Raw genomic sequence first — 27170 nt, 5'->3', positions numbered from 1 at the left:
CATTTGAGTGAGAATATGTGATGATTTTAGTCTTCCTGAGACTGTGTTGCCTCGCTTAAAGTAATTCTTTCCAGCCTTCTCATTTCTCTATAAACTTCAGAATCTCCTTTTTCTTATCAGCTGAGTAAACCTCCTTTGTGTGTCTGTGTCATGTCAGGTTTACAGACTTGGTAAGGGTATCCTGAGGCAGATCAGCAGAGGCAGAACCATGGTGAGGCTCAGATCCTCACTGACTAGATCAGGGTTTTTAAATCGTGATCTCTGCTTCTGGGGTTCTTGGGTCATGTAATAGGACATGTATATTAGGGGAACAAAGCTGCAATTAAGAAGTTTTGTTCTTGTAGTAAGCATATTAGAAAACATGCCATCTGCTCTTACCTTTCCCATCTAAACTAGTCTAATTGGTGATACAAAAATGTCAATGCCAGAATAAATGGTCATTTTCAAACAAAATAAACTTTTCCATTGGAAAAGAAACTCCCCTGTTCTTCCTGATCCTGTGCTCCTGGAGGGGAAGACCCTGTTCCCTCTTCTGGGATTTACCTTCACTGTTGAAATTTGGAGTGGTTTTATAAAGAGCACAGAACTTGAAAACACAGCCAATCAAGGTCAAATTGATGTCTCTTTAGATTTCTTCCTTTGATATAAAAAGCTTAGTGAAAATCTACTGAGTCCTTTCTAATATCTGTTCCTTTGTTTCTGAAGAAAGAAATTAAACTCTAGTTCTTAGGTTTTATTGAATAAAATGAGACATTGAACAAACTAGGCTTAAAAATGAAAGAAAGAAAGCATATACCACATGGCTTGCTTTTGCAAAGAGAAGAGAAAGAATTGGGTAAACTAAATAATTGTGGGGGACATTTGTGTGACTTATAGTTCTCAAACTATGGAAAAATAGGCAGCTATTGAAATGAATAGACTAGATCCATATGGATTGACTCTGAGACATGCAACTAATTTGCTTTTCAGTGTAAGAAGCAAATAGCAAGGGGATGGATAAATGGCTTCATAGTTAAGAGCACTTGCTATTCTTTCAGAGAACTAGGGTTCGGGTTTCAGTACCTACATAGTGGTTTACAATTGCTTGTTAATTCCAGTTCCAGGAGATATGACACCCTCTTCTGGCCTTCTCACAAGGCATACATTCATACACATAAAATAAAAATAAATTTTAAAAATTAAAAGAGAAAATAAATTTATAGAAGCTATTTCCATTTTGCAAAATGAATTAAAGTAAAGCATGTATGTGTGTATTTCTGTTGATAATAATTATTATCAGCATTGCAGAAGATGAGGAAAAGATGTTCACACACTCAACCAACCTCAGGTGTCTCCTCAAGTGTCACACACTCTTTAACACACTCCCCAGGGACCCTGCACCTGCTCACACCACTGTTGCAACTGCTCACACCACTGCTGTATATGTTCACACCACTGCTGCAGCTGTTCACACCACTGCTGTAGTTGTTCACACCACTGTTGCCCTGCTCACACCATGGTTGCACCTGCTCACTGTTATGCCCATCCCACCACCTCCCTTCTACTATTTCCCAGTTCTTATTATCTCTAACCTAGTATTTCTTTTACACAAATCATTACATAGTACTTTATGAAGACTGCATTCATGAGGCTCACAAATGTGAGGATCTCTTTATAGCTGTATATGTAATGACCAAATCAAGGCGGCAGTCTCATTTTCCTTTTACCACAATGTGAGCTCCAGCAAGGTTGCCATTTCATCTTTGTTTGCTGTAAGGTGTAGAACAAGACCTTGCCAACAAGACCTTGTTCAATCAGTATCTACAGGACAAACTCATTCTGTTGATCTGAGAAACTTTGGGTCATGAAGACCAAGACTGAGTAGAGTGTGTTTCATACACGTACATCCATCTGTACTGTGTAGATGTGCAAATTACTTTTTAAATACAAAGTACAGTAAAAAAAAATTCTATTGACAAGCAACAGAGCTGGTATACTTTCTTGTTCTACTACATGCTCAATAAGCCATTGCGACTTTTCTATCTCCCAAACTTCACCTTGCCCCCCACACTCCAACTTTGCAATAGGTATGCCCTATAGTATTGCTCAAGAAAGATTTTCTGTATCTTTTTGAAATCTAGTGTGAATTTATGATGTAATTTTAACTTTCTTAAGAGGATTTGTGTTAAGTTGAGTGACACATTTACTTCCTCTTGCAAAGAGAGTAAAAAACAAGGATATATTGGGTATCTGGAGAATGCTGAAGAGAAATGTGTTTTGCAGGATAGGAAAATGGTACAAGGACAACTAAGACAGGGAGGGGGAGGGGGAGGGAGAGGAGGGAGATGGAAGTGAAGGAGAAGAATCAGAAAAAGGAAGAGAAGTCAGATGTGGGTAGGTCCAAGCAGATGCCAGGGACTATATCCTAAACCCATGAGAGAGGTGGAGTCAGAAACTCAAGGCGGCTCATTACCAGGGTCAGGGAGGTTGGCAATCATAAAATGGGTTCAGGGAGGGGTGGGGATTCTGAGCTCTTGGTGTCTTTTTAAGACCTTGGGCTTATCCCAGTGTCATGGTCTGCTTTGAACACACAGATGAAGGAACTGAGAGCTCCAAAGTTCAACCTTCTAGCTCTTACATACACATTTCAAACTTCAGATACTGTCGCTGTGATAAAACACTCTGGCCAAAAACAGCTTGTGGAGGCAAAAGTCTGTTTTAGCTTATGGCTCATTACTGAGGGAAGTTAGGGCAGGAACTCAAGTAGAAACTGAAGCAGAAACCATGGAGGAATACTGCCCACTAGCTTGCTCTCTGGGTTGAGTCCTGTTAGTTTTCTTGTACAGATTGGCACATTCTCCTAGGGATGGTGCTGCCACAGTGGGCTGGACCCTTCTACATCAATCATTTATCAAGACAGTTTCTAACAGAAACGGCTATAAGCCACTCTTGTAGAGGAAATTCTTCAACTGAGCTTCTTTCTTCCCAAGTGACTCTAGGTTTTTGGTCAGGTTTACAATAAAACTAACCAGTGCAGGTACATATATGGGCATATAACTCATCACCTTCCTTCCAAACAGAACTGGTGTACAGGTGAAGAAGCAATTCCAACCCCTGGGCTGCTTAAGACCCACATAGAAACCCTCATGGGGAGCTTGTTAGAGTAAGTCTGAATCTTATGTTCTAAGTTTGGTGCTATAGGAATTAACTTTTTTTTTTCCTGATTAAAGAACTAAACATGATCTCAGAGCCACAATGTGCTATTAAGTTTGCATTAAATGATCCCATGGGATTTTTCAAGGCACTATACCAGAAGCAAGGCTTTTAGACTTGAACCTTGACTCAACCTGTATGGAGCAGTCTCATCATGGCAAGGAAAGAGCTTCACAAGCCTCCGTTCCATTTACATTTGAGAAAATTGGCATCTGCATCCCACCAGCACCTGGCATTTCTGACCAACACAAAGGGCTGGAGCTGCTGTTTTATGTCAACCTTATTTTGTTTCTTTGTAAGCCATGTGAGTGTCGAACTGGAGGGATCAAGTAGCTTAGCAATTAAGTCCTTTAAAGCCTTAACACCAGGCTGAAAAGGAAATGAATGTGAAGATCTGCCGCCTGGGTAATCAATTTGATTAGAAGAAATGTTCATGGGTGAGAACACTGGGAGAGGAAGTGACATTCTACTGTGGCTGGTGAAGCAAACAATGTGTGTGCTTAATTGCAAAGCAGGAAGCCTTTATCTGCTGGCAGTGATGCCCACCCCCCACGTGCCTTTGTTTGTTTTAATAACAAATCATTACAGCAGATAGAGGGGCAGTGTGCTAGGCAGAAATGAGGTGCTCCCCGGGTAGGCTGTCTGTCTCCTGATTTTTAGGGTGCTGAAGCTCTGGGGTGCTAAAGCTTCACCTTCATCTTTGCAGGCTGACCTGTTTGAAGGAAGTCAGTATTCAGAGTTGGCGCCCCTAGGCTTCTGTCAGCATTTCTAGTCCAGCTACTGACACCATCACAGAGCCACTAAAGAAGACAATCCATTTGGTGAATGACTGTGGTTCAAAGACTCCCTGATTCCTCTGTGCAGCATCCTCTAGGCTTCTCAGCACTCTGGAATGTTTTCTCCTCTCTCCTTCACTGAAATGCATATCTGACTGGTGATTTGATGGCACCACTGCCAACCCTCCAATTCTTGTTCTTTTTATTCAGGCATTTCTGCTAAGATTCTTGCACCTCTGCAAATTGGGATCTACTTCTTAGAGAACCTAAGGTAACAGATCTTATTTTCCTCATTTGTGAAATAGGAAATATTCCTTCATGCCTTCATTACAGAAGTGTCATAATGATTAAATGAGATGTAGGAAGAAAGTTGTCAATGAGCCCTGGTAAATGACCAGTAATTCCATAAACAGCAGCTGTTGGCCAGGGTTGCTCTACTTTACAACATGCAGGCTGAACTGCAGCCTTGATACTTGACTGGAACCCCTTTTCTCATCGGACATAATAGCTGACGTGGAGGGGTCGAGGGCACGCTCAATTGCCTATCACATGGGCTTTGGGCTACCTAAAGCACAATATGAACCTGATACATTTCTGAGAAATACAAGTGTTTTTCAGGATGATACAGAAATAACCAAGAAAGGTTAAAATCAGGTTTTTCTATGAAGCATAGAAGAGATTTAATTCTCTGGTCCTTTGAACTTTTGGATTCTAGTAAACACATCACCTCTCCCAGTAATTCTTTCGTTTGAGTATTATTTCTACTTGCCAAGTGACACACTGTGTTCCCTGTTAAAAGAATCAGTGAGCAAGTGGAGAACATCAGAGGAAGGACTCTTCCGTGCATGGACTGAGCCCGTGGCAGAGTGGCCCACCTCTGAAGTGTGTTCCAATAAGTAGTGAGGAAGAGCCTCATATACAGCCTGGCACAGGAGGTGGCAATCTTTTTTTTAATTAGATTTGTTCTAGTCACTTGGGAATCCTATAAATTCATATTTAATTAGGAAAATATAATGTAACACAAAGGTCTAAACTGGGCACAAAGCACAATTATGCAATGGGGACATATAAAGAATTACATGTTTCTAGACAGACAAGCATTTTCAAAAGGTTAACTGGCCAAAAAAAAAAAAAGGAATTAGATGGTGAGCTGAGCTTATCGAGTTGGGTGTACCACGATGATGTCAGGCATCTCTCAGCAACTCTGAAGGAACAGCTCATCCACAAACTTCTACCTAAGTCTTCAGAATAGTTACACTTTTGTTTTTTACTGGCCACTGATAGTTTTGTTTGTATTAAAGTAAGCTACAGCATAGATGATATGTGTCTCTACCCCAGCTTCTCACTTTCTCCGAGTACAGGTGAAATATCGTATCTTAAATCCTTTGGATTATCTTTGTTCTTGTATCAGGTGGTTCTGTTTGTTGTCGAATGGTTTCTTTTCCATGTTCAATCCTTACTCTGTAGAAGTCAAGGTGAGTTTCACATAGCCTAGTCTTCTAAACCTTAAAAGGGTTTCTTTACTGAGGTCAGCCCCATATACCTTCCTCCTCTATCCATTTAGCTCCTCTTTACATCGGGCTGTCTGTCCTACACACGTAATTTTCACCAGAAACAAAGTTTACTCTGTTGTCCCATTGAGCCAAGTGCTTTTTCTAACCTTCCTGTCTTTCGACCTTGGGCCTGTCACACCTTTTCTGCATGTGCTTGTTCAGCAAGATTTTAATATAAATTCTCTGGCTCCCAGGTGAAGAGCAGCCTTTTGCATAACTCTCCTAGAACCATCTGGTAAGGCGACTTAGCATGCTGTCTAAAAGTGTCAAAACTTTGAACCCCATTGTGCTTCTATTAGGAAAGACTCACAGATGCTAGTCTTTAATATTCATTTTTATTTTAATTTGGTATTTTCAAAGAGAAAAGAAATATATTTTCTCTTGAAGGCAAGAGCTCAGGGCTATTGGTATAGAATGCAAGAACTTTACAGGAGTCTTAGAGGAGAATTTGGTCCAGTTTGCAAAGAAAGCAGGTAAGATACTGAAAAGATATCCAGGGAGGAGTCAGAGCTGGCTGATACCCCAGTGTGCACCCAAATTCAAGGGATGCTTTCCTTTCAGAGAGTGTGTGTAATGCAGCCTGCTCTTTCATAGCATACAACCAGCCTGACTGGTTTAGATGTCAGTGACTTGCCTAGGACCTGATATGTACATGCAAGGGCACCCTTTATTATTATTATTATTATTATTATTATTATTATTATTATTATATATTTCAGCCTCCTCCCCACCTCCCACTTCCCTCCCCCTCCCCCCTTCCCTCCTCCTCTCTCTCCAGTCCAAAGAGCAGTCAGCATTCCCTGCCCTGCAGAAAGTCCAAGGTCCTCCCCCTTCTATCCAGGTCCAGGAAGGTGAGCATCTAAACAGACTAGGCTCCCCCAAAGCCAGTACATCCAGTAGGATCAAAACCCAGTGCCATTGTCCTTCGCTTCTCAGTCAGCCCTCGTTGTCCACCACGTTCAGAGAGTCTGGTTTGATCCCATGCTTTTTCAGTCCCAGTCCAGCTGGCCTTTTTGAGCTCCTATTAGATCAGCCCCACCATCTCAGTGGGTGGGCGCACCCCTCGCGGTCTCTATTACAGAGCTACAGTACTGAAAACAGCTTGGTATTGGCATAAAAACAGAGAAGTCGACCTATGGAATCGAATAGAAGATCTGGATATTAACCCACAAACCTATGAACACCTGATTTTTGACAAGGGAGCTAAAAGTATACAATGGAAGAAAGAAAGCATCTTCAACAAATGGTGCTGGCATAACTGCATGTCAACCTGTAGAAGAATGAAAATAGATCCATATCTATCACCATGCACAAAACTCAAGTCCAAATGGATTAAAGACCTCAATATCAATCTGAACACACTGAACCTGATAGAAGAGAAACTGGGAATTACTCTACAACACATAGACACAGGAGACCACTTCCTACATATAACCCCAGCAGCACAGATATTAAGGGCAACATTGAATAAATGGGACCTCCTGAAACTGAGAAGCCTCTGTAAAGCAAAGGACACTGTCAATAAGACAAAAAGGCTACCTACTGACTGGGAGAAGATCTTCACCAACCCCACAACAGACAAAGGTTTGATCTCCAAAATATATAAAGAACTCAAGAAACTAGACTTTAAAATGCTAATTAACCCAACTAAAAAATGGGGTACTGAACTGAACAGAGAATTCTCAACAGAAGAAGTTCAAATGGCCAAAAGACACTTAAGATCATGCTCAACCTCCTTAGGATCAGGGAAATACAAATCAAAACAAATTTGAGATACCATCTTACACCTGTCAGAATGGCTAAAATCAAAAACACCAATGATAGCCAATGCTGGAGAGACTGTGGAGTAAGGGGAACACTCATCCATTGTTGGTGGGAATGAAAACTTGTGCAACCACTTTGGAAATCAGTGTGGCGGTTTCTCAGGAAATTCGGGATCAACCTACCCCAGGATCCAGCAATACCCCTCCTGGGAATATACCCAAGAGATGCCCTAAACAAAAGCATTTGTTCAACTATGTTCATAGCAGCATTATTTGTAGTAGCCAGAACATGGAAACAACCTAGATGCCCTTCAATGGAAGAATGGATAAAGAAAGTGTAGAATATATACACGTTAGAGTACTACTCAGCAGTAAAAAACAATAACATCTTGAACTTTGCATGCAAATTGATGGAAATAGAAAACACAATCCTGAGTGAGGTAACCCAGATCCAAAAAGATGAATTTGGTATGTACTCACTCATAAGTGGATTCTAGACATAAATAAAGGTCAGTGAGCCTATAATTCGTGATCCTAAAGAAGCTAAATAAGGGCATTCTTGAAATATACCATATGCTCAGCACAATAAGGTGAATCAAAGACTAAATGCCAGGGCTTAAGGATTCTCGATCAGAAATCTCTTTAATATTTAGTTTGGTAACACTATTTTATCAATTTAAATTCAATCAAAACTTAATTTTTAATTTTAAGCATAACATTTAACTTCGGGTATCTAGAATACTTGTATTATTTTCTTCTCTGTTTATGTATGGTCTTTCTTATAATTAAAGCATAAAAAGTTTACAACTTACAAAGAAGTCAAATCCTATCATGAAGATGATTATATTATTGCAAAGGTCACTGTGTTTAGGGTCCTGGAGAAGTCCCACAAAAGACCACCATCCATGTACCATGTATACAATCACCCGGAGAATTTATTATTATCTCGAGAATAGAAGTACCAGCCTGTTGGGGCCATGCTTCCAACATAAAGGCAAATGACTAATGGCAACCCCCCAAGAAAAGCTTACAGGGTCTTTTATACAACTAAAGGAATTCTAAAAGCAGTGTGGTCATTTTATCTAGGATTGGCTTACACAAGTGGCAATTATATTATTACAGTTCTAATTTGTTAGCGCTAACAGGATTTGGCTAAGTCTGGGCAAGTCCAAGTTTTGTCCTTATTTGATTATTGCCTTAAGGTAATGGGGAATATGGCCCGGGCATAGTATGTGCGGTTCTTCACCTGCTCACTGTCAGGGACACTGGCGATTGGCTGCCCATTGTTCACGTCTTCCTCAGAAACTGTCTTGTTCTGTTTCAAGAGGCAGAAACTGAGGCCTAGTTCTTAACTGAATTATTAGGGACTTATGATATTTTTTCTGGCGTTCTCAATTGCTCTCTGGGGAAGAGATATTCTTTGTCACATTTTCATAATAAGAATCATGCCCTCTTCACTTGAGAGATGATGATCTTTGTTCTACAGAAAATTTTAGCATTAAAAGACCTCATTTATTGTCAGTCTTTATGTCGGTACTATTGGGGTCCTAACCAGAAAGTTCTTTTCTGTGCCAATGGGTTCAAGCATATTCTTTATTTTCTCTTCTGTCAGACTCAGGGTATCAAGTCTAATGTTTTGGTCTTTGATCCACTTGGGGTTGGGTTTTGTATGAGGTGACAGATAAGGATCGAGTTTCATTCTTTTACCTGTAGTTATCCAGTTTGATCAGCACTATTTTGTAGCATGAATAATAAAAAGCCAGAGACAGATATTGGGTCCAGCCTGAAGATCAGAAAAGCAAAACAGCCAAGCCATGAGAGAACTCTTACCTCTATGAAATCAACAGGTGTGGCTGTTTTGCATTCTGGTCTTCAGATAAGATTTATTTATTAAAAATCAACTGGCTGTAGGAGTATGGGTTTATATGTGGTCCCTTAATTCTATTACATTGATCAGTGAGTCTGTTTTATTGTAAATTTCATGGTGTTTTTGTTACTCTAGCTCTGTACTTGAAATCTGAGATGGCGAGATCTACCACACATTTTTGTTGTTGATGAGAACTGTCTCTGCTATCCTTTGTTTCTTGTTTCCATATCAAATTTAAGATTTTTTTAAAATTTCTATGAAGAGTTGCATTAGAATTTTGATGAGGATTCCATTGAATCTGTAGATTATTTTGGCAGGACATCCATTTTCACAATACTTTCACAATTTTTAATACCACCAAACTAAGAACACAGGAGGTATTCCAATATTCTAATCTTATTCACTTTCTTTCTTTATTGTTTTAAAGTTTTGACTGTTCAAGACTCTCAATTTCCTAGAAATTCTGTGATATTTTTAGGTAATTTTTGAATGGTATTGCCTCCTTGATATGATTTTTCCGTTTTCATTTTGTATTATGCTACTTTGCTGAATGTACTTACCTGCTGTAGGAATTTTCTGGTGGAATCTATAGTGTATTTTATGGATAGAATCATATTATCTTCAAACAAAGATACTTAGACATTTTTATTTTTGTACCCCCTTGTCTCTTTCACTTGTCTTACTGTTCCAGCTAAGACTTGGTCTTCTATGTTGAACATGGTAGAAATATTGGACATCCTTGTCTTGTTCCCGATTTTATTGGAAATGCTTTGAGTTTTCCTCCATTTAGAGTGATGCTGGCTGTGTGATTCTTGTATATCAGCTTTATTATGTTGAGATATATATCTTGTGTCCCTATTGTCTCTAGGAATTTTAACATGAATGGATATTGGGTTCTGTCAAAGAATTTTTTGCATCTAATGAGCTAATTGTGTGTTTTCTGTCTTTTATTCTATTTATATGGTAAATTGTGTTTATTGATTTACTAAGTTGAATCATCCCTGGCACGGGGGACAGAGAGTGATGTGCAGATATGGTGGAATCAGAGCAGCCAGAGAATTTATCCCAAGAAAGGATTTATATTTGATAAAGCAACAGCCTTTCCTCTTCAGTACCACACAGAGGTGTTCTGTAGTGAATTATTTCATTTGTGTACAGCTTGGAAAAGTTAGGATGTTTGTATTCTAAAGTGTTGGACAATAAGACTTTTAAGCATTCACCTTTAAAAGATAACACGGAAGTGTTAGCATTTGTAGTTAATGCACTGGCAGTTCCAGTCATTGACTTGAAGACAAAACCATGACTTCCGGTATTATATGCAGGCTTATGACCATTCTCTACAGTCCTGTGAGCCAAAGGTCATGTGGAAATTTATGACTGTGGACAATCTTTTCTTATATATTGAATCCTGGAAAAGAAATGAGAAAGTGACTTAAATTTTGAACTATGCTTGTAAAGTCAAATATTGAAAAGAAAAAGATATTTCTATTATTTTGAACATTTTTCCAATGAATATTTAATATCTCAGAAAGCTCTGAGAGAAATATCAAATTTTGTACTCATGTGTTCTATTATTCTAGTGGTTAAGATGGATCCTAAAACAAAATCCTTCCTTGGCTTTGAAATGTCTCCTATATTACTTGATCTAATGGGCTGGATTTGCAAGATTAGCAGAATTTCTCTATTTATATTGTGATTTACTTGAATATGAATTTGGAACTATAAGACACAGCAAACTATTTCTTGTTATTTTACAAAGTTTTGTGAAGATGTAATGATGTATGCATGTGATGATATGTTCAATGTTTTAGCTAACCCTTATTAACCCTTCACTATGTAGAGGTATTGATTAGTTACACTGTTGTTTGTTTTATTTTGACCTTGGGAAGATAGATATTATTTTATATGTGAAAAAATGAGACCATTGAGAGATGAAATGAGAAACATGAAATTCCATAGCTAGCTATTAGCAGGGCAGGTCTGCAGAGTCTTAAACACATCATGACCAACCTGAATGCCACACTGTTCTCTTTGTAAGGAAGGTATAACTTGTCTTACATTCAGTCACGTCTACCTTCAGGAGTCTTTTTTATTATTTATTTTTTATTGAGCTTTACATTTTGCTCTGCTCCCCTCTCTGTCTCTCCACTCCCCTTCAACTCTCTCCCAAGATCCCCATGCTCCCAATTTACTCAGGCGATCTTGTCTTTTTCTACTTCCCATGTAGATTAGATCAATGTATGTGTCTCTTAGGGTCCTCATTGTTGTCTAGGTTCTCTGGGATTGTGACTTGTGGGCTGGTTTCTTTGCTTGTAGTTTTACCTGCTGACTGGCTTCTGGGGCTGCAATGGGTAGGGGAGGAGCATGGTATGTGCCCAGTGGTCTAGGGCCCAGATAGTGATTTCCAAGAAATCCCCAAGTTCTAAATTGTTTTTTAAAATGCCTAATTTCTCATGGTTCTGAGGGATGCGTTCACCCACTGAGACAGCAGGACAGAACTAACGGGAGACCACCAAGTCCAGTTGGAATGGGAGTGATGGAACATGCAACCAAATCGGACTCTCTGAAAGTGGCTGATGGTGGAGGCTGACCAAGAAGCCAAGGACAATGGCGATGGGCTTGATCTCTACGACAAGGACGGGATCTGTGTGAGACTTGTCAGTTTGGTTGCTCACCTTCCTGGACCTGGAGGGAGTTGGGAGGACCTTGGACTCAACATAGTGTAGAGAACCCTGATGGCTCTTTGGCCTGGAGAGGGAGGGAGTGGGGGTATGGGTGGAAGGGAAGGGAGGGAAGGGGGAGGAGGAGGGGAGGAGATGGCAATTTTTAATAAAAAATAAATAAACTGGAAAAAAAACTAAAAAAAAAAATGCCTAATTTCTATTTCAAAATATATGCCCGCATGCCATTGCTATTTTGTCATGACTGGAAACTGTAGATAGAAAAGATGTGAATTTAGTTCTCGCTCAGATGCAATTGTTTTGCTTTCTATTTCTCAGAATCAGAGCAGCTCTTTTAGAAAAGAATTAATATACCAAATATTTCAACATCTAATACAAATCCTCCTCAACCTATATTATATCAGGCCAATATTCTTGAAAAAATTCAACATTACTTCACAATTTGTGAGATAACACAGACCCAGAAAGATAAATATTATATGTACTCACTCATAAGTGGCTTTTAGACATAAAACAAAGAAAATCAGCCTACAATTCACAATCCCAGAGAACCTAGACAACAATGAGGTTCCTATGAGAGACATACATGGATCTAATCTACATGGGAAGTAGAAAAAGACAAGATCTCCTGAGCAAATTGGGAGCATGGGGACCATGGGAGAGGGTTGAAGGGGAGGGGAGAGGCAGGGAGGGAAGCAGAGAAAAATGTATAGCTCAATAAAATCAATTAAAAGATAAAAAATAATAAAGCTCTCAAACTGAGTGTAGTGGAATATGTCCTAAATCCCATATTTTAGGAGGAAGAAGCAGACAGATTTCTGTGAGTTCCAGACCAGCCTGGATTACATAGTGAGTCCCAGAATAGATAGAGGTGCATAGTGAGACCTTGTCTTGAGAAAGACTTATAGTGAGTCTTGAGAAAACAAAGGAGTGCTGGGAGCTTTCACCAAGTGCTAGAGAGATGGCTCAGTGGTTAGCAGCACTGGGTTCATAGTCATCACTTCCATGGTGATTCACAACCCTCTCCAACTTCAGTTTCAGGAAAGCCAGTGCCTTCTTCTGACTTCTCTGGGTACCGGGTACCAGGCATGTACATGGTACGCAGACACATGCACAGGCAACATCTACACACATAAAAACAAATAAACAAGATAATATAAAAAAGGAAAACTCTCAGTACCTATGCATAGAAATAAAGGGTGTAGTTTAATAAAGTAAAACTCATATATGAGTAGTGTAGGATTGGAACTCTTTGTACTAAGTTTGGGAATAAAATGGATACTCACTTTTGCCATTTCTTTCCAACCTTGCTAGAGTTCTTGACAACTACAACCATCATGAAGACAAGAAAAGGTAGTGTCTGAAGTCCCAGGGAGAAGTTAAGCCTCTAATTGCAGATAACATATTGATCTATATTTCAGTTCTCTCTTTGTCTCTGTCTGTCTGTCTGTCTGTCTGTCTTTCTCTCTCTCCTTTTCTCAGTACACACACACACACACACACACACACACACACACACACTTTACTTTTAAGGAAAAATGCTGAACCTAATTTTTTGTAAAGTTTCAAGATATAAAATCAGTTTGTAAAATGTAGTTGCATTTCTTCACAATAAACAATGAACTATCCCTCTCCAAATTAATAACACTTCAAATAATAAAATACTGAGGAATGAATTTAAGCAAGGAAGTGAAAGACCCACACACTGAAAAGTATAAAGTAAAAACAAACAAAATAAAAAATGAAGTAATTTCTGGATTAGGAGAAAATAGTTATAAACTGTGCATCTGACTGAAGGGTTATTATCCAAAATATTTAAGGGGCTCATAGAACTTGATAGCAATGAAATAACCCAATTTTGATAAAAAGGACAAAGGATCTGAATAAACATTTCTCAAAAGAAATACAAATGCCTACATGGATTGCAAAGGTACTCTGTATTACTAGTCATCAGGAAAATGTAAAGCAAAGTTACAGAGATCTCACCTTATAACTCATAGAATGGCTGGAAAAATGTCAAAAGATAATTGCTAAGGTGGTATGTAGAATAAGAATCCTTTATAAATTGCTGGTAAGAGTGTAAAGTGGTGCAATCCTTATGGAAAAAGTAAATAAATCTCTCAAAACTAATATTGAACCTATAATATAATCCAGCAACTCATGTTTTGGTACATATTTAAAGGAATATAATTAGGATCAGGAAACACTATCTGCACAGCCACTTTTATTGCAGCATTATTTACAATAACCAAGGAGTAGAAAATAATTTAAAAATCTCTTGACAGATTAATGGATAAAGAAATCATGGTAAGTGTACAATAGGATATAAAATAAAACTTCAAGACACTGAATAAATAAATTGAGAAATTTAGCAAATAGAAAGAGTGCCTATGTTTATGGATTGGAAGACTTAATTCTGAAAATAGCCTTACTAACCACAATGTGCCAATTCAGTGCAAGCCCTATCCCAATGCCAAGTCCTGTATTTGTAGATATAGAAAAAAAAATAAGCTCAGAATCTATGTGGAGGCACACATGCACACACACACACACACATTCCAGAAAAGCCAAGACAATTCTGGACAAAAGAGTACAGCAAGTGTATCACCAAATCTGATTTAAAACTATACTACAGAGACAGTAATAAAAACAGCATGGTACTGGCAGCAAACAGACATACAGATCATAGAGTAGAATGGAGAACCTAGATGTGAATACACACAGCCATAGCTAAAGGATCTTTGACAGAGATATCAAAATTTACATTGACGAAAAAGCAGAATCCTCAACAAATGCTGTAAGAAATTTGGATTTCAACATGCAGAAAATGTGGAACACACCTCTTTTCCTGAAGAAACTCTTCTTCAAATAAAAAGAAAAAAAATTTTAAATATCAAGGAAACAAATAGTCAAATTTAAAGATGGGGGTGTTAGGGAACTGAACAGAAAGTTCTCAAAAGAAGAAATACAAATGGCTAGAATACACTTGAAAATTTCTTCAATATCTTCAGCTTCAAGAAAATGAAGTCAAGCCGGGCAGTGGTGGCGCATGCCTTTAATCCCAGCACTCGGGAGGCAGAGGCAGGCGGATCTCTGAGTTCGAGGCCAGCCTGGTCTACAAGAGCTAGCTCCAGGACAGGCTCTAAAGCTGCAGAGAAACGCTGTCTCAAAAAAAAAAAAAAGAAAAAAAAAGAAAGAAAGAAAGAAAGAAAGAAAGAAAGAAAGAAAGAAAGAAAGAAAAAAAGAAAATGAGGTCAAAATTATCTGAAGACTCCATCTCACCCCAGTGAGAATAACCATCATACAAATGATAACAAACATTTGGGGAAACAGAACCCTTACAGACTACTGATATGCAGGTAAAGTAGTGCTGCCATTTTGGAAATCAGTGTGGGAGTTTCTCCAAATTCTAGAACTAAAATGATCACATGACTTACAATAGCACAGATATTCGCTCATCTGTGTTCATTACTGCTCTAATAACAACAGTTAAGAAATCAAATCACCCTAGAAGTCCATCACCCGATGAATGGATAATGAAAATGTGGTGCACATGTACAACCTAATATTAATCAGCTATAGGAAGGATGGAATTATGAAATTATTACATATTGTATGGGAGTTTGGGGAGACATATTCTTAAGGTTTCTCACCTCCTCTCAAGAAAAGGGTGACTGTGTGAAGCAGTGGATATGTTACTTACCTGGCTTATGGGAATCATCCGGCAGTCACATCAGGAACGCTGCATTGTCAGAGAAATCAAGCTGAAACTGGATGAGAAAGGCCTTTCCTGTAACTAGCATCATGTGGTTCTAATGAGAATGTCCCCCGTAGGCTTAAATGTTGAATAATGAGTTTGCATTTGGTAGTGCTGTTTGAGGAGGCTCAGGAGGTATGGCCTTGTGGAACAAAGTAAATACTGGAGGAGGGTTTTGAGGTTTCAAATGCAAGGCACTATTCCCAGTTGTTTTTTCTGATTTCTGCTTGAAGTTGGAGAGGTGGGCTCTCAACTGTCCTTGCCTTCATATTTGTCATCTGCTGCCATGAGTTCCCCACTATGATGGGTTCTTGTCCCTCTAGAACAAAAAGACCCCCCCAATACCCTTCCTTTTATAAGCTGCCTTGATTATGATTATAACTGGAAAAAAGTAACTAATACAAGTGTCTATAATGTTTGAAGGTGCTATGCCACCTTTTAGAGAAGAAAAGGCCAGATGTAGGTTCCATTTGCTACAGTACTGAACTGGATGGCAGGTTACGTCCACTAATGCATTAGGGGCACACATGTGGCAGGAGTAACCATCAGCTTCCTGGTTGGTGTGGAGACCCATTCCATGGGAGAGAAGGAATCACTAGTATAACTGATTGTGGTGGTTTTAAAAAAGAAATGGTCCCCAAAGGGAGTGGCACTATTAGGAGGTGTGGCCTTGTTGAGGGAAGTGTGTCACCGTAGGGGTGGGCTTTGAGGTCTCTTTCTCAAGCTTCCTCCAATGTGACAGTCAGTTTACTTCCTGTTGCCTGCAAGCTGTAGTACTCTCTGCTACAGCACCATGTCTGCCTGCAAAACACCATGCTCCACTTTATGATCATAATGGACTGAATCTCTGAAGATGTAGGTGAGCCATCCTCAACTAAATGTTTCCTTTATAAGAGTTGCTGTGGTCATGGCATCTCTTCATGCAATAATAAACCCTAACTAAGACACTGCTCAAAACCCTTGACTAAGGAATCACAGACTCCATAGGGGAACCTACCAATGATGCTTTTCTAAATGGACATATAATTAAGCTGTTTTGTAAATATTTATGTATATAATCATAGACTAGGATAGTTCTCAGCCTTGGTCAAAGTGGAGAATCTTAGCTAGTCAAAGTCCTGGGAATAAAGAGCCTTTAAATGTTTGGCCTATAATGATACATCTGTGTCCCTTTCTCTAAGTCTCATGGAATATCTATCATAGAAAAGGCTGTGGGAAGATTGTAGGAGCCTGAGGATAGGGCAAAGTGTTGTGAAGCATGTCTTCTGTATGTAATATGCCCATTGTAGTCATGAACATAAACACCTGTGGCTACCTACACAAGACCGACATAACAAAAAAAGATAAAACATGGAGAGGCATGAGGGTATTTGGCGACCAGTTGAAAAAAGAGAAATCAATTGGAGGGAAAACGGGTTGAGAGAGGGTACTTAGGGAGAAATATGAGCACAGTATATTGTACATAACTATGAAGTTGTCAAAATAAAATTAAATTAAAATGCTGTGCTGTACACTTAAACATGTACCATTTGCAAATTATACTATTTGAAAAAAGCGATAAGTCAATTTCATAGAAAAATAGCTATAAACTAGCTAGAAGCTTAGGTTTTTCTATTAATTATAGTGTGCACTCTCTTAAAGCCTGATTGATTGATCTATATATTCATGAACTCCGTTTCTTTCACCTTACATATTCTCACAGAGAAGCACCACGTTCTACGTTAGTGCTCTGTTTGCTAAGACCTGGAAGAGCACATGTCTCATGCAGTTAGCTTGTGTGCTGGCTCACTTTTATGTCAGCTTGACTCAAGCTAGAGTCATTTTGGAAGAGAGCTCCTCAACTGAGGAAATGCCCACAGCACACTGACCTGTGAGCAAGCCTGTACCCAGCTCACTGTGGGCAGTGCCATCCCTGGGCAGGGGATCCTGTGTGCTGGAAGAAAGTAGGTTGAGCAATCCATGGGGGTGTTGTGGGATATTTGATCATGGTGTGAACCCTGATATTGCATTAAATAAAATCAGTCATAGGTCCAGAGGTAGAGCAATCAACCAGTTGATTGGAAGTAACCATAGAGTGTGAGGGGGAAAGTCTGGAGATCAGAGACAGAGAGGCACAGGAAGTAAAAAGAGAGGGACATCTGTTGGGGGAGCTTTGTTTTCAGACAAAGAAGGGCATGGTGTCTTTCTGAGACAATGGGAGAGGTCTACTGGCTGCTTTCTCTGCTTCTCTGAGGTAGCAGGTTTATACCCCAGCATCTGGTTCCTGAGTCTTTATTGGTCAAATAAAAGAATAAAGACTTAATTAAACCATTTGTCTCCCATGGGGAGGCAGCTGACGTGTCTGAATGCGAAGGCTCCTTGACCTGCAGCAGCAGCAGCAGTGGTGGTGGCTGTGGAGAAACAGTAAGCAGCTGAGGCAGTGGTAGGATCAGGTGTTGCTGCTGGGCAACAGATATGAAGACAACGGGGAGCAAGCCAGTAAGCAACACTCCTTCACGGCTGCAGTATCAGCCTCTGCCTCCGGGTCCCTTCCCTAACTTCTCTTCATGACAGAGTGTGATCAGGACATACAAGCTGAAGTAAACACTTCCCACCCCAGTGTACTGTTTTGTCACAATACTTACCACAGCAGCAGAAACAACTAAGACAGTCTAGTTAATTGTATTTTGTTTCTGTGGCCGAGGAAATAATATATTGATTAATTCACCTTTAAAGCACAGTGGAGAATAGGGCCACGGACAAGTAATCCTTTGCCATTTACCATTAAATGGGTGATCTTAGAATTGCTTCAGTGGTTTCTGTTTTATGCATTTGCACATTTCCCCGTAGGATTGATTTTAAAATTTTTATATTCATAGTTCAGTTGTGTATTAAATGATCTAATGTAAATAAAGTGTCATAAAATATTTATCACTTCTACTAAAGCTTTTGTGAAATGTGATCATGTGTTTCTGTGTGATGTATGGGTGCTTCCTCGTGTAACTTCTACAAACACCCCTGCTGCTGCCACTTATGGCTGAACAGGAGTCAGGCAGTGTGAGGTATACCATGTCACTGCCAAGGGACACCAGGTTTTGTTTAACCTGGCTCTTACTTTATAGATGGAGGGGCTTTGATCTCATCTACAAAGGTGAAATAAAGTTCCTAAGGTCACAAGCTTAACTGGTCATCAGTTCAGAGTCAATGTGGATTTGATCATATAAAGGAACAGACAAATCTAAGTGTTATTTTATGTCACTCTTTTACTGAAGTTTATGCTCATAAATTAATAATAATATTATAATAGTCATAAGCAATACAACTATCTAGACTTGCTAAGTTATTTTCCTTTGAAAGAGTTGAGTGTGATATATTTTCAAATGCTAACTTTTTGGAACATGTAAACAAATAAAATAATTACATGTGATTTTCAGTTTCCTTTGGAGCTTTCGATACTGTGAAGCAAACGGTGCCCTTAGCAGCATCTCCCTGGGTCTGATACTAGGTCAAACTCATTTAATATTACGTTAATCCTGAGAGGAAAGTGGTTTGTAGCTTACACTTTATGACAGAAGGTTAAATCTAGTGTCCTAAATCCAAGGGTAGGAAAACAAGCTAAAATTCTCTCATAACAATCATTCCTAAGCCTTATTTCTTCATAAATTGTTCCCTTGCCACACTAAATTTCCTTTCATAATGATCACTTTTATTTCCATCTTTACTCTCCATTTTAAAAATTAAGATTCCAACATCCAACACATGTTCTTTTAAAACATATCTTATTAAATACTAGGGGCTTTCTTCTAACCAATTTGTTAAATGGTTTTAAATGGAAGTTGTTTTAATGCTCCTGGCCACATTTAATTTTAAGGGGCATAAAACTGTAGCTATTGTGAGAGCCTTTGTTTATTATTGGTTAATTTAAAACCGGATAAGAAGGAAATGAAAAGTTGAATCCTAAAGCTAGTAAACTGTACTTATTTTGTTCTGAAATAGCAAAGCACACTAGCTTACGTCCCCAATAACCTGGAACAAACAAATTTAAAACCATGGCCACAACACTATGACAGCCTTGTTAAAAGAGATGACACCGGTGACTGAAATCTACCATTACCAAAGTTTATTTTATTTTTTTTTATTTTTTTTTTTTTATTTTGGTTTTTCGAGACAGGGTTTCTCTGTAGCTTTTGGAGCCTGTCCTGGAACTAGCTCTTGTAGACCAGGCTGGTCTCGAACTCACAGAGATCCGCCTGCCTCTGCCTCCCGAGTGCTGGGATTAAAGGCGTGCGCCACCGCCGCCCGGCCATTACCAAAGTTTAATTCATGTTTGTGCTTTTGGCATTTGGTTGCTTTTCTTTCCCCAGGATGGGACCACATCTGAGATTTGCAGAGGAGAGATTTAGACCTTTTTCCTAGATAACCAGTCATTTCTGAGAGTTTACCGAGTTTTGTAAGTTGTATTACGGTTTAAAATTTTTGTTCCATTGTCAAGGGAAATGTCCCTGACAAACAGAAGGTGTTTGCAGTCTAGAGAGAAACAGCTGCTTACAAATGAATGTGTGTTTGGATTCTTTGAACTGAAGGACCGTGACACCAGAGAAGAAACACTAAACGCTCAGGATTGGGACAGGAGAAAAAAACCTCTCCAGGATCTGTGCTGCTGGAAGACCAGAAATGACTGGCTTGACAAACTTGCAAAAGTATTTTGCCTTGGTTTAGAGTAAAATAAATATCCCATTTTTGCAATATATAATAACCAGACTCAACTGTTTGTGTATTGTTTAATACACTGAGAATGTGAGAGTCCTAGTGTATATTTAAGTCCATTAGACTTTTGTTCTTAATAGTTTTTTAAATATGACAATGCAAAATGGTCTCTAGTGTATTCTATATGAGGTATATGATTTTCTAAATTTGCACTACATTATAAATTTAAGTTTAGAGCAAGTAACATTTGTGTCCATCCTACACGACCAAAACAACATCTCCAAATTATACTTAGACTTTATATAATATGATAAAACCATAATTGCCAACAGATGCTATTTCAAAGCTCGAATTTGAAATGATTTATCATTCTATATTAAAATTATGATGCACAACTGTATTATTTAACTTAGGTTATTATATATGCCTAACTACTTGTATATATCAGGAAATATTTTATGCAGGTGAACGACTCAAAAGCCAAAATAAGCCGGGCGGTGGTGGCGCTTGCCTTTAATCCCAGCACTCGGGAGGCAGAGGCAGGCGGATTTCTGTGAGTTCGAGGCCAGCCTGGTCTATAAGAGCTAGTTCCAGGACAGGCTCTAAACTTGCAGAGAAACCCTGTCTCGAAAAACCAAAAAAAAAAAAAAAAAAAAAAAAAAAAAAAAAAAAAGAAAAAAGAAAAAAAAAAGAAAAAAAAGCCAAAATAGTTCTTGAATTACAAAGATTTTTAACCAGGCATATTGGTACATACCCATGATTCTAGCACTCAGGAGGCTGATGCAGGGGTCTAACATGTTCAAAGGCACAATCATATAGCTAACCATTGTCTCAAGCAAATTATAAAAATTCCAATTTTTGGTTTATTTTTGTTTTGAATTTTTATTTATTGATTTTTCCAGACTTTTGAACCTTAGAAGATATTGATTAAAGTAAGATTATAGAACTGAATAAAAATAAAGAGTATTGATAGAACCCATCACGGTATGGTAAAGACTAAGTAGAAAGGCCTCAAATCTCCACAAGGAACTATAGGCAAGTAAGAAATGTGAGAGCAGAAGAAATGGTCTTCCGCTGGAAAGAATGCCCATGCTCCCACTGGCCTATTTCCTCCTGCTGGATTCCTCCTCCTAGAGATTCCATGGCCTCCCAAAACAGTCACAACTTTAAGTCCATGAGTGTGTGGGGACACATTTCCCATTCCCACGGTAATACGAGGTAGCCAGCTTCAGTTTGTAGTCTGCAGATATAAGGGCCACTGTTGGCACTATACTGCGATCACTACATTACATAAATTCATGTAGCTAATTTAGTGATGCAGAATTGTCACACAGGTGTCTCTGTCTCTAAATTTAGTGAACTGTGTGTATGTATGTGTCTGTATGCATTTTTATATTGTGTGCATATTATTTAATGTTTTGATTAGACTCAAAATTGATAAAGATGTCAATAAATTACTACGAGAACTCACTTCTAAAAAGAATATTACCATCTATCATAAAATTTGAAAATTAGTATGACTCTATTGCAATGAAAATTACAATGTCAAATACTAATATTAGCCTGAGTTGTTCAACTACTTACATGGTGTATATAGTTAATGCTAGATAAAACACACCTGAATGTTTAATACAAAATAAATAATACTGGGCACAGATTAAAAGTGAAAGATTTTACTAAGTGTGGATTTCTTAATGTTCAATATACTTAGGAAAATTTAAATTCTGGTCCTAAGAAGTAGCTGACAGCACCTTTGCGCCATTGATTTCTTAGCCTTATAAAATTATGTGAGCAATGTCCTTTGCCAAGCAGATTTATATTATGTTAATATCATTATTTTTATCATGAATGCAATTATTCAAAGCTAGTCTTTCAATCGTGACTAATTTCTTGCTCCGATGACTCATATGTCTCACTATTAAAAAAGGAAACCTGTAACTTTATAGTTTCAAAGATAGCTAATGCCAAAGATTTAAATTGCTAACTCAGAGTTATATTCCTTTTCATTTGAGTCTATAAAACTAGAGATTGTAAGTACAGTGTATGAGTTTCTTGGTCATTAGTTAAAGGGGAAAACATGAGCTCTGTGCAACCTATTCTGTTTCAGTTTCACTGATTTGAAGCTGTGTTTCTCTTGTTAAATTCTCAACATCACAGACTGAATCATATAGATTGACATACAAAGAGTCCTACTCTTTGTAACTATCATAACTCAACCCTGCGGGTTGCTCTTTCTTGCCTTAGGATATACAAGTGAAAAGAGATACTGTCAATACTGTCATGGAAACCCCTCTCTTGGGTGGAGCTTCTCATAAATTTGTTACAATGCACAGTTTCAATTTCTCACAGTTTCGTGGCATAAAACCAATCTTATTTTTTTCTAGGCCAAACGGAAGAGATGAAGAAAGATTATTGAGGAATCCCTACTATTAATGGCATCCTGTCATTTAGTGGCAATCTCAAAATCCAGAGAGAGGACATGCTGGGGTACACAATCATACTTGATGTCACTGAGGGCAGTACATTTCTTGTATACCAGTGGGGAAACCAGGACTTTAAAATATGTATATACCATGAAGTCATGTTTTTATTAATGATGTACTAGTATATTATGGTGGGCCCATAAGATTATTATAATGGAACTGAATTCCTATCAACTAGAGACACCACAGCCATCAGATACACAAATATCTGCCATTACATTATCTTTGTCAGTCAATAACATGATGCACAGTTTTGGATTTCAAATCTATGTATTTCACTATAGAGCCTAGGTATATGGTAGTCTATGCCCTTTAAGTTGTTGTGAGTATACTCTGTGATAGTTGAATAATAACTTAACAACCAAATTCTGTTGCACGTCCACAATTCAATCCAATAAAATAGATCTTGGTCAAATCCATTCTGTCACTATTTGTCCTCTAAGTGGCTCAGTTGTTCTTTTGAAACATAAAGGAGGTGATAATGCCTACCTGTTTCACATGGTTTATCAGATCTGTCACAGAAATTGCATAAAATAAATGTTCAATAAATATTACCTTCTATTTTATCTCAGAGGTAATACTTCTTCAGAAATGCAAACCATTTTCATACCTTATTTTGATTTAAATTTCTTAAGTAATTTGTCATTAATACAAAGTGATGAGATTAGAATAAAGAATTTTTTGTGTCTCCAATAGGTGTGGGTTGTTTTGATAATATCAGAGTTGTATAATGGTTTTCATAATGGAACATATTGTTAAGAATGAGTTTGAGGCAGCTTCTAAACAGACTTCTGGTGGTCCATTGACTAAGTCTATTGGTAAAATTAAGAGTATTATGATTATTGGCTGATGTCTACTTTGAATAACATGATTGTGTTAGACCAATGTTAGAATTAATAACAGGGTTAAGATCTCACATATATAAAATACTAAGTAGAAAATAGCTATTTTATATTTGTATATGGCTTTGTAGTTACAGGCTAGAGTTTTCCTTAGAGTCAAAGCCTCATTAACATGATTTATTGTTCAGTGATTCAGCCCATTCTTTGCCATTTTGTAATCACTGACGTGAAGTGCTCACCAGCCCAGCAAATCCATGCTTGCTCAGCCGAGAAATAGGAAGCTCACTGGCAGAAGTTTGCTTAGGGTTTCTAGAGATGATGAGGCTTCATCCAACCCTCTAATTCACTGATAATGACATTTGGGCAGTTACTCAAAATCCAGCCAGAAAGGCAGGGTGGAAGGCTGAGGCTCTCTCTCAGATTCCAAGACCATCAGTTCCGTGAGCATCTGCCACAGACAGCCCACTATTTTTTGTTTATTGCCCACACTAAAGGACTCCAGAGTTGCAACCCCTTTCCTGCTTTTAAAGTTTTGTACTGAAGTTAATGGCTGAGAATTATGGCCCCAAAACTTTGATCCTCTCCAAGATGAGGGAATGCCAGAGTTTATACCAGGGCTCTCCAACGCCTAGTCCACTTTCACTTTGTTTGTCCTTGCCCACACATTGACCAGGAACTCCTTTTCCGCATCCTTCTGGTTGTATGCTCTCTCCCCTCACCCAGTTCCCTTTCAATTTCAGCTTCTTCCCCTTCATCTGCTGTCTCTTCTTCTCCAGGTCTGGGTCAATGTTTCTCCCCTTTCTTTTCTTACTTGTGGGTAGGTATCATAAATATTGAATTGAAACAATGTGGTAGACAAGGAGGTGATACTGGGAAAGATAAAAGACAGAAAAAAAATTCCTCTCTACCCCATCATGTTTGGAAAACATACAGTAAGGAGCACAAGTGAATCTATAATCCTGTGTGAAGTTAATAACTTGTTGGGAACAGGCAAAATGCACCTTGCTCTAAGTACTGCCATTTTGACTTCAGACTCCATTTTACCTGTAGGGTGAAACAAAGTTCAGGTTCGCAAGCCCTGGGGGAGCTGGCAACCTTCCAATAGCTGACCCACCTCCTCTCTAAACCATAGACACAGTCGTTATACATCTTTAGCTCTCTAGAAACGTTATGGCTGTTCCTAACAACAGAAAGTACAAATGAATCTGATTGGTTATACTGAAAAACTTGCATTGTATGTCGGTTAACAATGACGGAACGTGCAGAGAAGCCTCTAATCTCTAAATTCTGATCAGTGAAGATTGCAACTGTAAATTGCCAGCAAATATTTGTGATTTTTGTGCTACATACTTGCTTCAATTGGCATTCGGTGTCACAGTTCAGCCCGAGTCGGTTGTGTGGCTCAGATGTATCAGCCTCCTCTATTTCCCCCTTCTTTTGTGCTGCCCTGCCTTAGATCTTGCCTTGTCATAACCTCTTGTGTCTGCTTGGGTCGATTCAGAGCCTCGGGACCACAAGGGAACTTCATTCCAGCTCCTCTGTCATTCCTCCAGGGCATAGCCCATCCCACCCCATTCCACCTGGCTCTTCTTTCTCCCAGCCACTGTGGTTTCCACCCCAGGTCAATATAACAGATACAAAGCCACAGTGGGGACTAGGGCTGCATCTCATTGTGGAGTACACATGCTCCAGGCATCTCTACATGGAATGAAGGACACATATGTATTGAATATATTGCTATATGCAGCAGGATATTTCTATTAAGGATACCAGCATAACTATAGGATGAGACAGAAAAAGAATCCATCTCCCCCCCCCCAGCATATACTCATATATTTGGAATGAGAAAATTTAAAGGATTATTTTCATGTAGGTATATAATAAAATCCTACATCATTTCAAAAAGTAATGCCATTTTAAATGTGTAAGGGCATCACTGTCTTTGCTGAACCCGGTGACATCTACTGCATGTTACAGCAAAATAAATAAATAAATAAATAAATAAATAAATAAATAAATAAATAAAACCATTCCTGTGGGTAGACCTATAAACTGACATCGTACAAAATGTTATCTACTTGGAAAAATTTCAATCTGAGCTTCACTCAATCAACTTTCATATTTGCCAGATATTGAAAAATCAACTACCTCTTTTGGTCCTTGGTCACCAGGCACATATACGATGCATATATGTACATACAAGCAATCGTTCATTCACAGTAAGTTAAATAAATAAATGCTTTTTAAAAAATAAGAAAATTATCTTAATTCCAGAAAGCATATGTAACCTAGTTTTAAAAGTCTTAATTTTAAACAGTTTCTCATAAGAATTGTTTATTTCAAACCAATTGGTAAGAAATCCTATATTTTACTTCTATAAAAGTATTGCTTATACTATTTTGCAAAGGCCTTTACTGTATATTATTCTTATTTAAAAGCTTTTTAATTCATGAATAGGGCTCTAAAAGTTCAATTAAAAATATATTGCAGTGGATTTTGCTTTGAAAACTATTCTCTGACATAATTGGAAATGCTTTATGTTACTGCAAACTCAAGGTTAGACGTGAGCAGCTTATGTAAATAAGGAAAGAGAACACATTTTTTTTTCTTTTTGGTTCATTAACCTAAGTGACATTAAATCAACTTTCAGTTATTTGTGTCCTCAAATAGTGAGACAAGGGCTATGGAACACAACTCTTTAGGTCCAGTGGTTCCTAAAGAGGTACTTTGGGGAAGGCAAGGGTGGCTGATACCTGGCACAAACTGGTTTTGCCTGCTCCCCTTACCTGTGAAAAAGTGACCAAAGATATTTTAGGTGCCAACAACTATCTGGCAAATTCTCAGCCATGGCTCTGTAAGGCATGAAAATGTGTCATTGTGTACAAGATACAGCATGTGAAAGCCGGTGTTGGGAGAAAAATATCTTAAGGCTTCCGGTCTCGTTCATTTTCAGTCATTTTCAGAGCTGAGCAGGGCAGACTTGCCTAGAACCGATGTGTCAGGTTGCTAAAGCAGGAGGGTTGCAAGTTCAAGGTATCAGCCTGGACCCAGGAGAAAACCCTCACTCAAAAAACAAGGTTAGATGTACAGACTCAAATTAATAACTGTTTTGTGCTATGTTGTTCTTGGATCATAATGCTTTAGACAGTTTGATGATGGGGAAAAGCTGTATCTACCCCCTGACTAAAGTGCTAAAGGTGCCCCATATCGAATAAATTTACATGAGAATAGTTATGACTACTTGTCAGATAGTATACAGATTTCCTCTCTAGTTATGAATTATTTTGTGCTTAGAGCCTGAAACTCTCTGCTAGGTTCTATATTCTGAGATTCTCTGGTTAATAAAGCCCAATAAGTGCACTTATTTCATTATAACAGTAAAAATGGCCTTTAATGGTTTTCTCAAAATAGGTCACAATACAAAATATTTAAAACATACTCAGGATATTAGAGGGTGTGTCCTATGAGTGTCTACATGTACACACAGTAAACTTTACTCTTAGTGAGCATTTCAATTGCAGCCAGAAAACACCATGATCAAAAAGTAAGCTGGGGGGGGGGGGAGTGTTG

The sequence above is a fragment of the Arvicola amphibius genome, chromosome 7 (assembly GCF_903992535.2).
Source record: "Arvicola amphibius chromosome 7, mArvAmp1.2, whole genome shotgun sequence".
NCBI lineage: Eukaryota > Metazoa > Chordata > Mammalia > Rodentia > Cricetidae > Arvicola > Arvicola amphibius.
The sequence above is the reverse complement of the archived record's forward strand: the minus strand, read 5'-3'. Positions refer to the sequence as shown.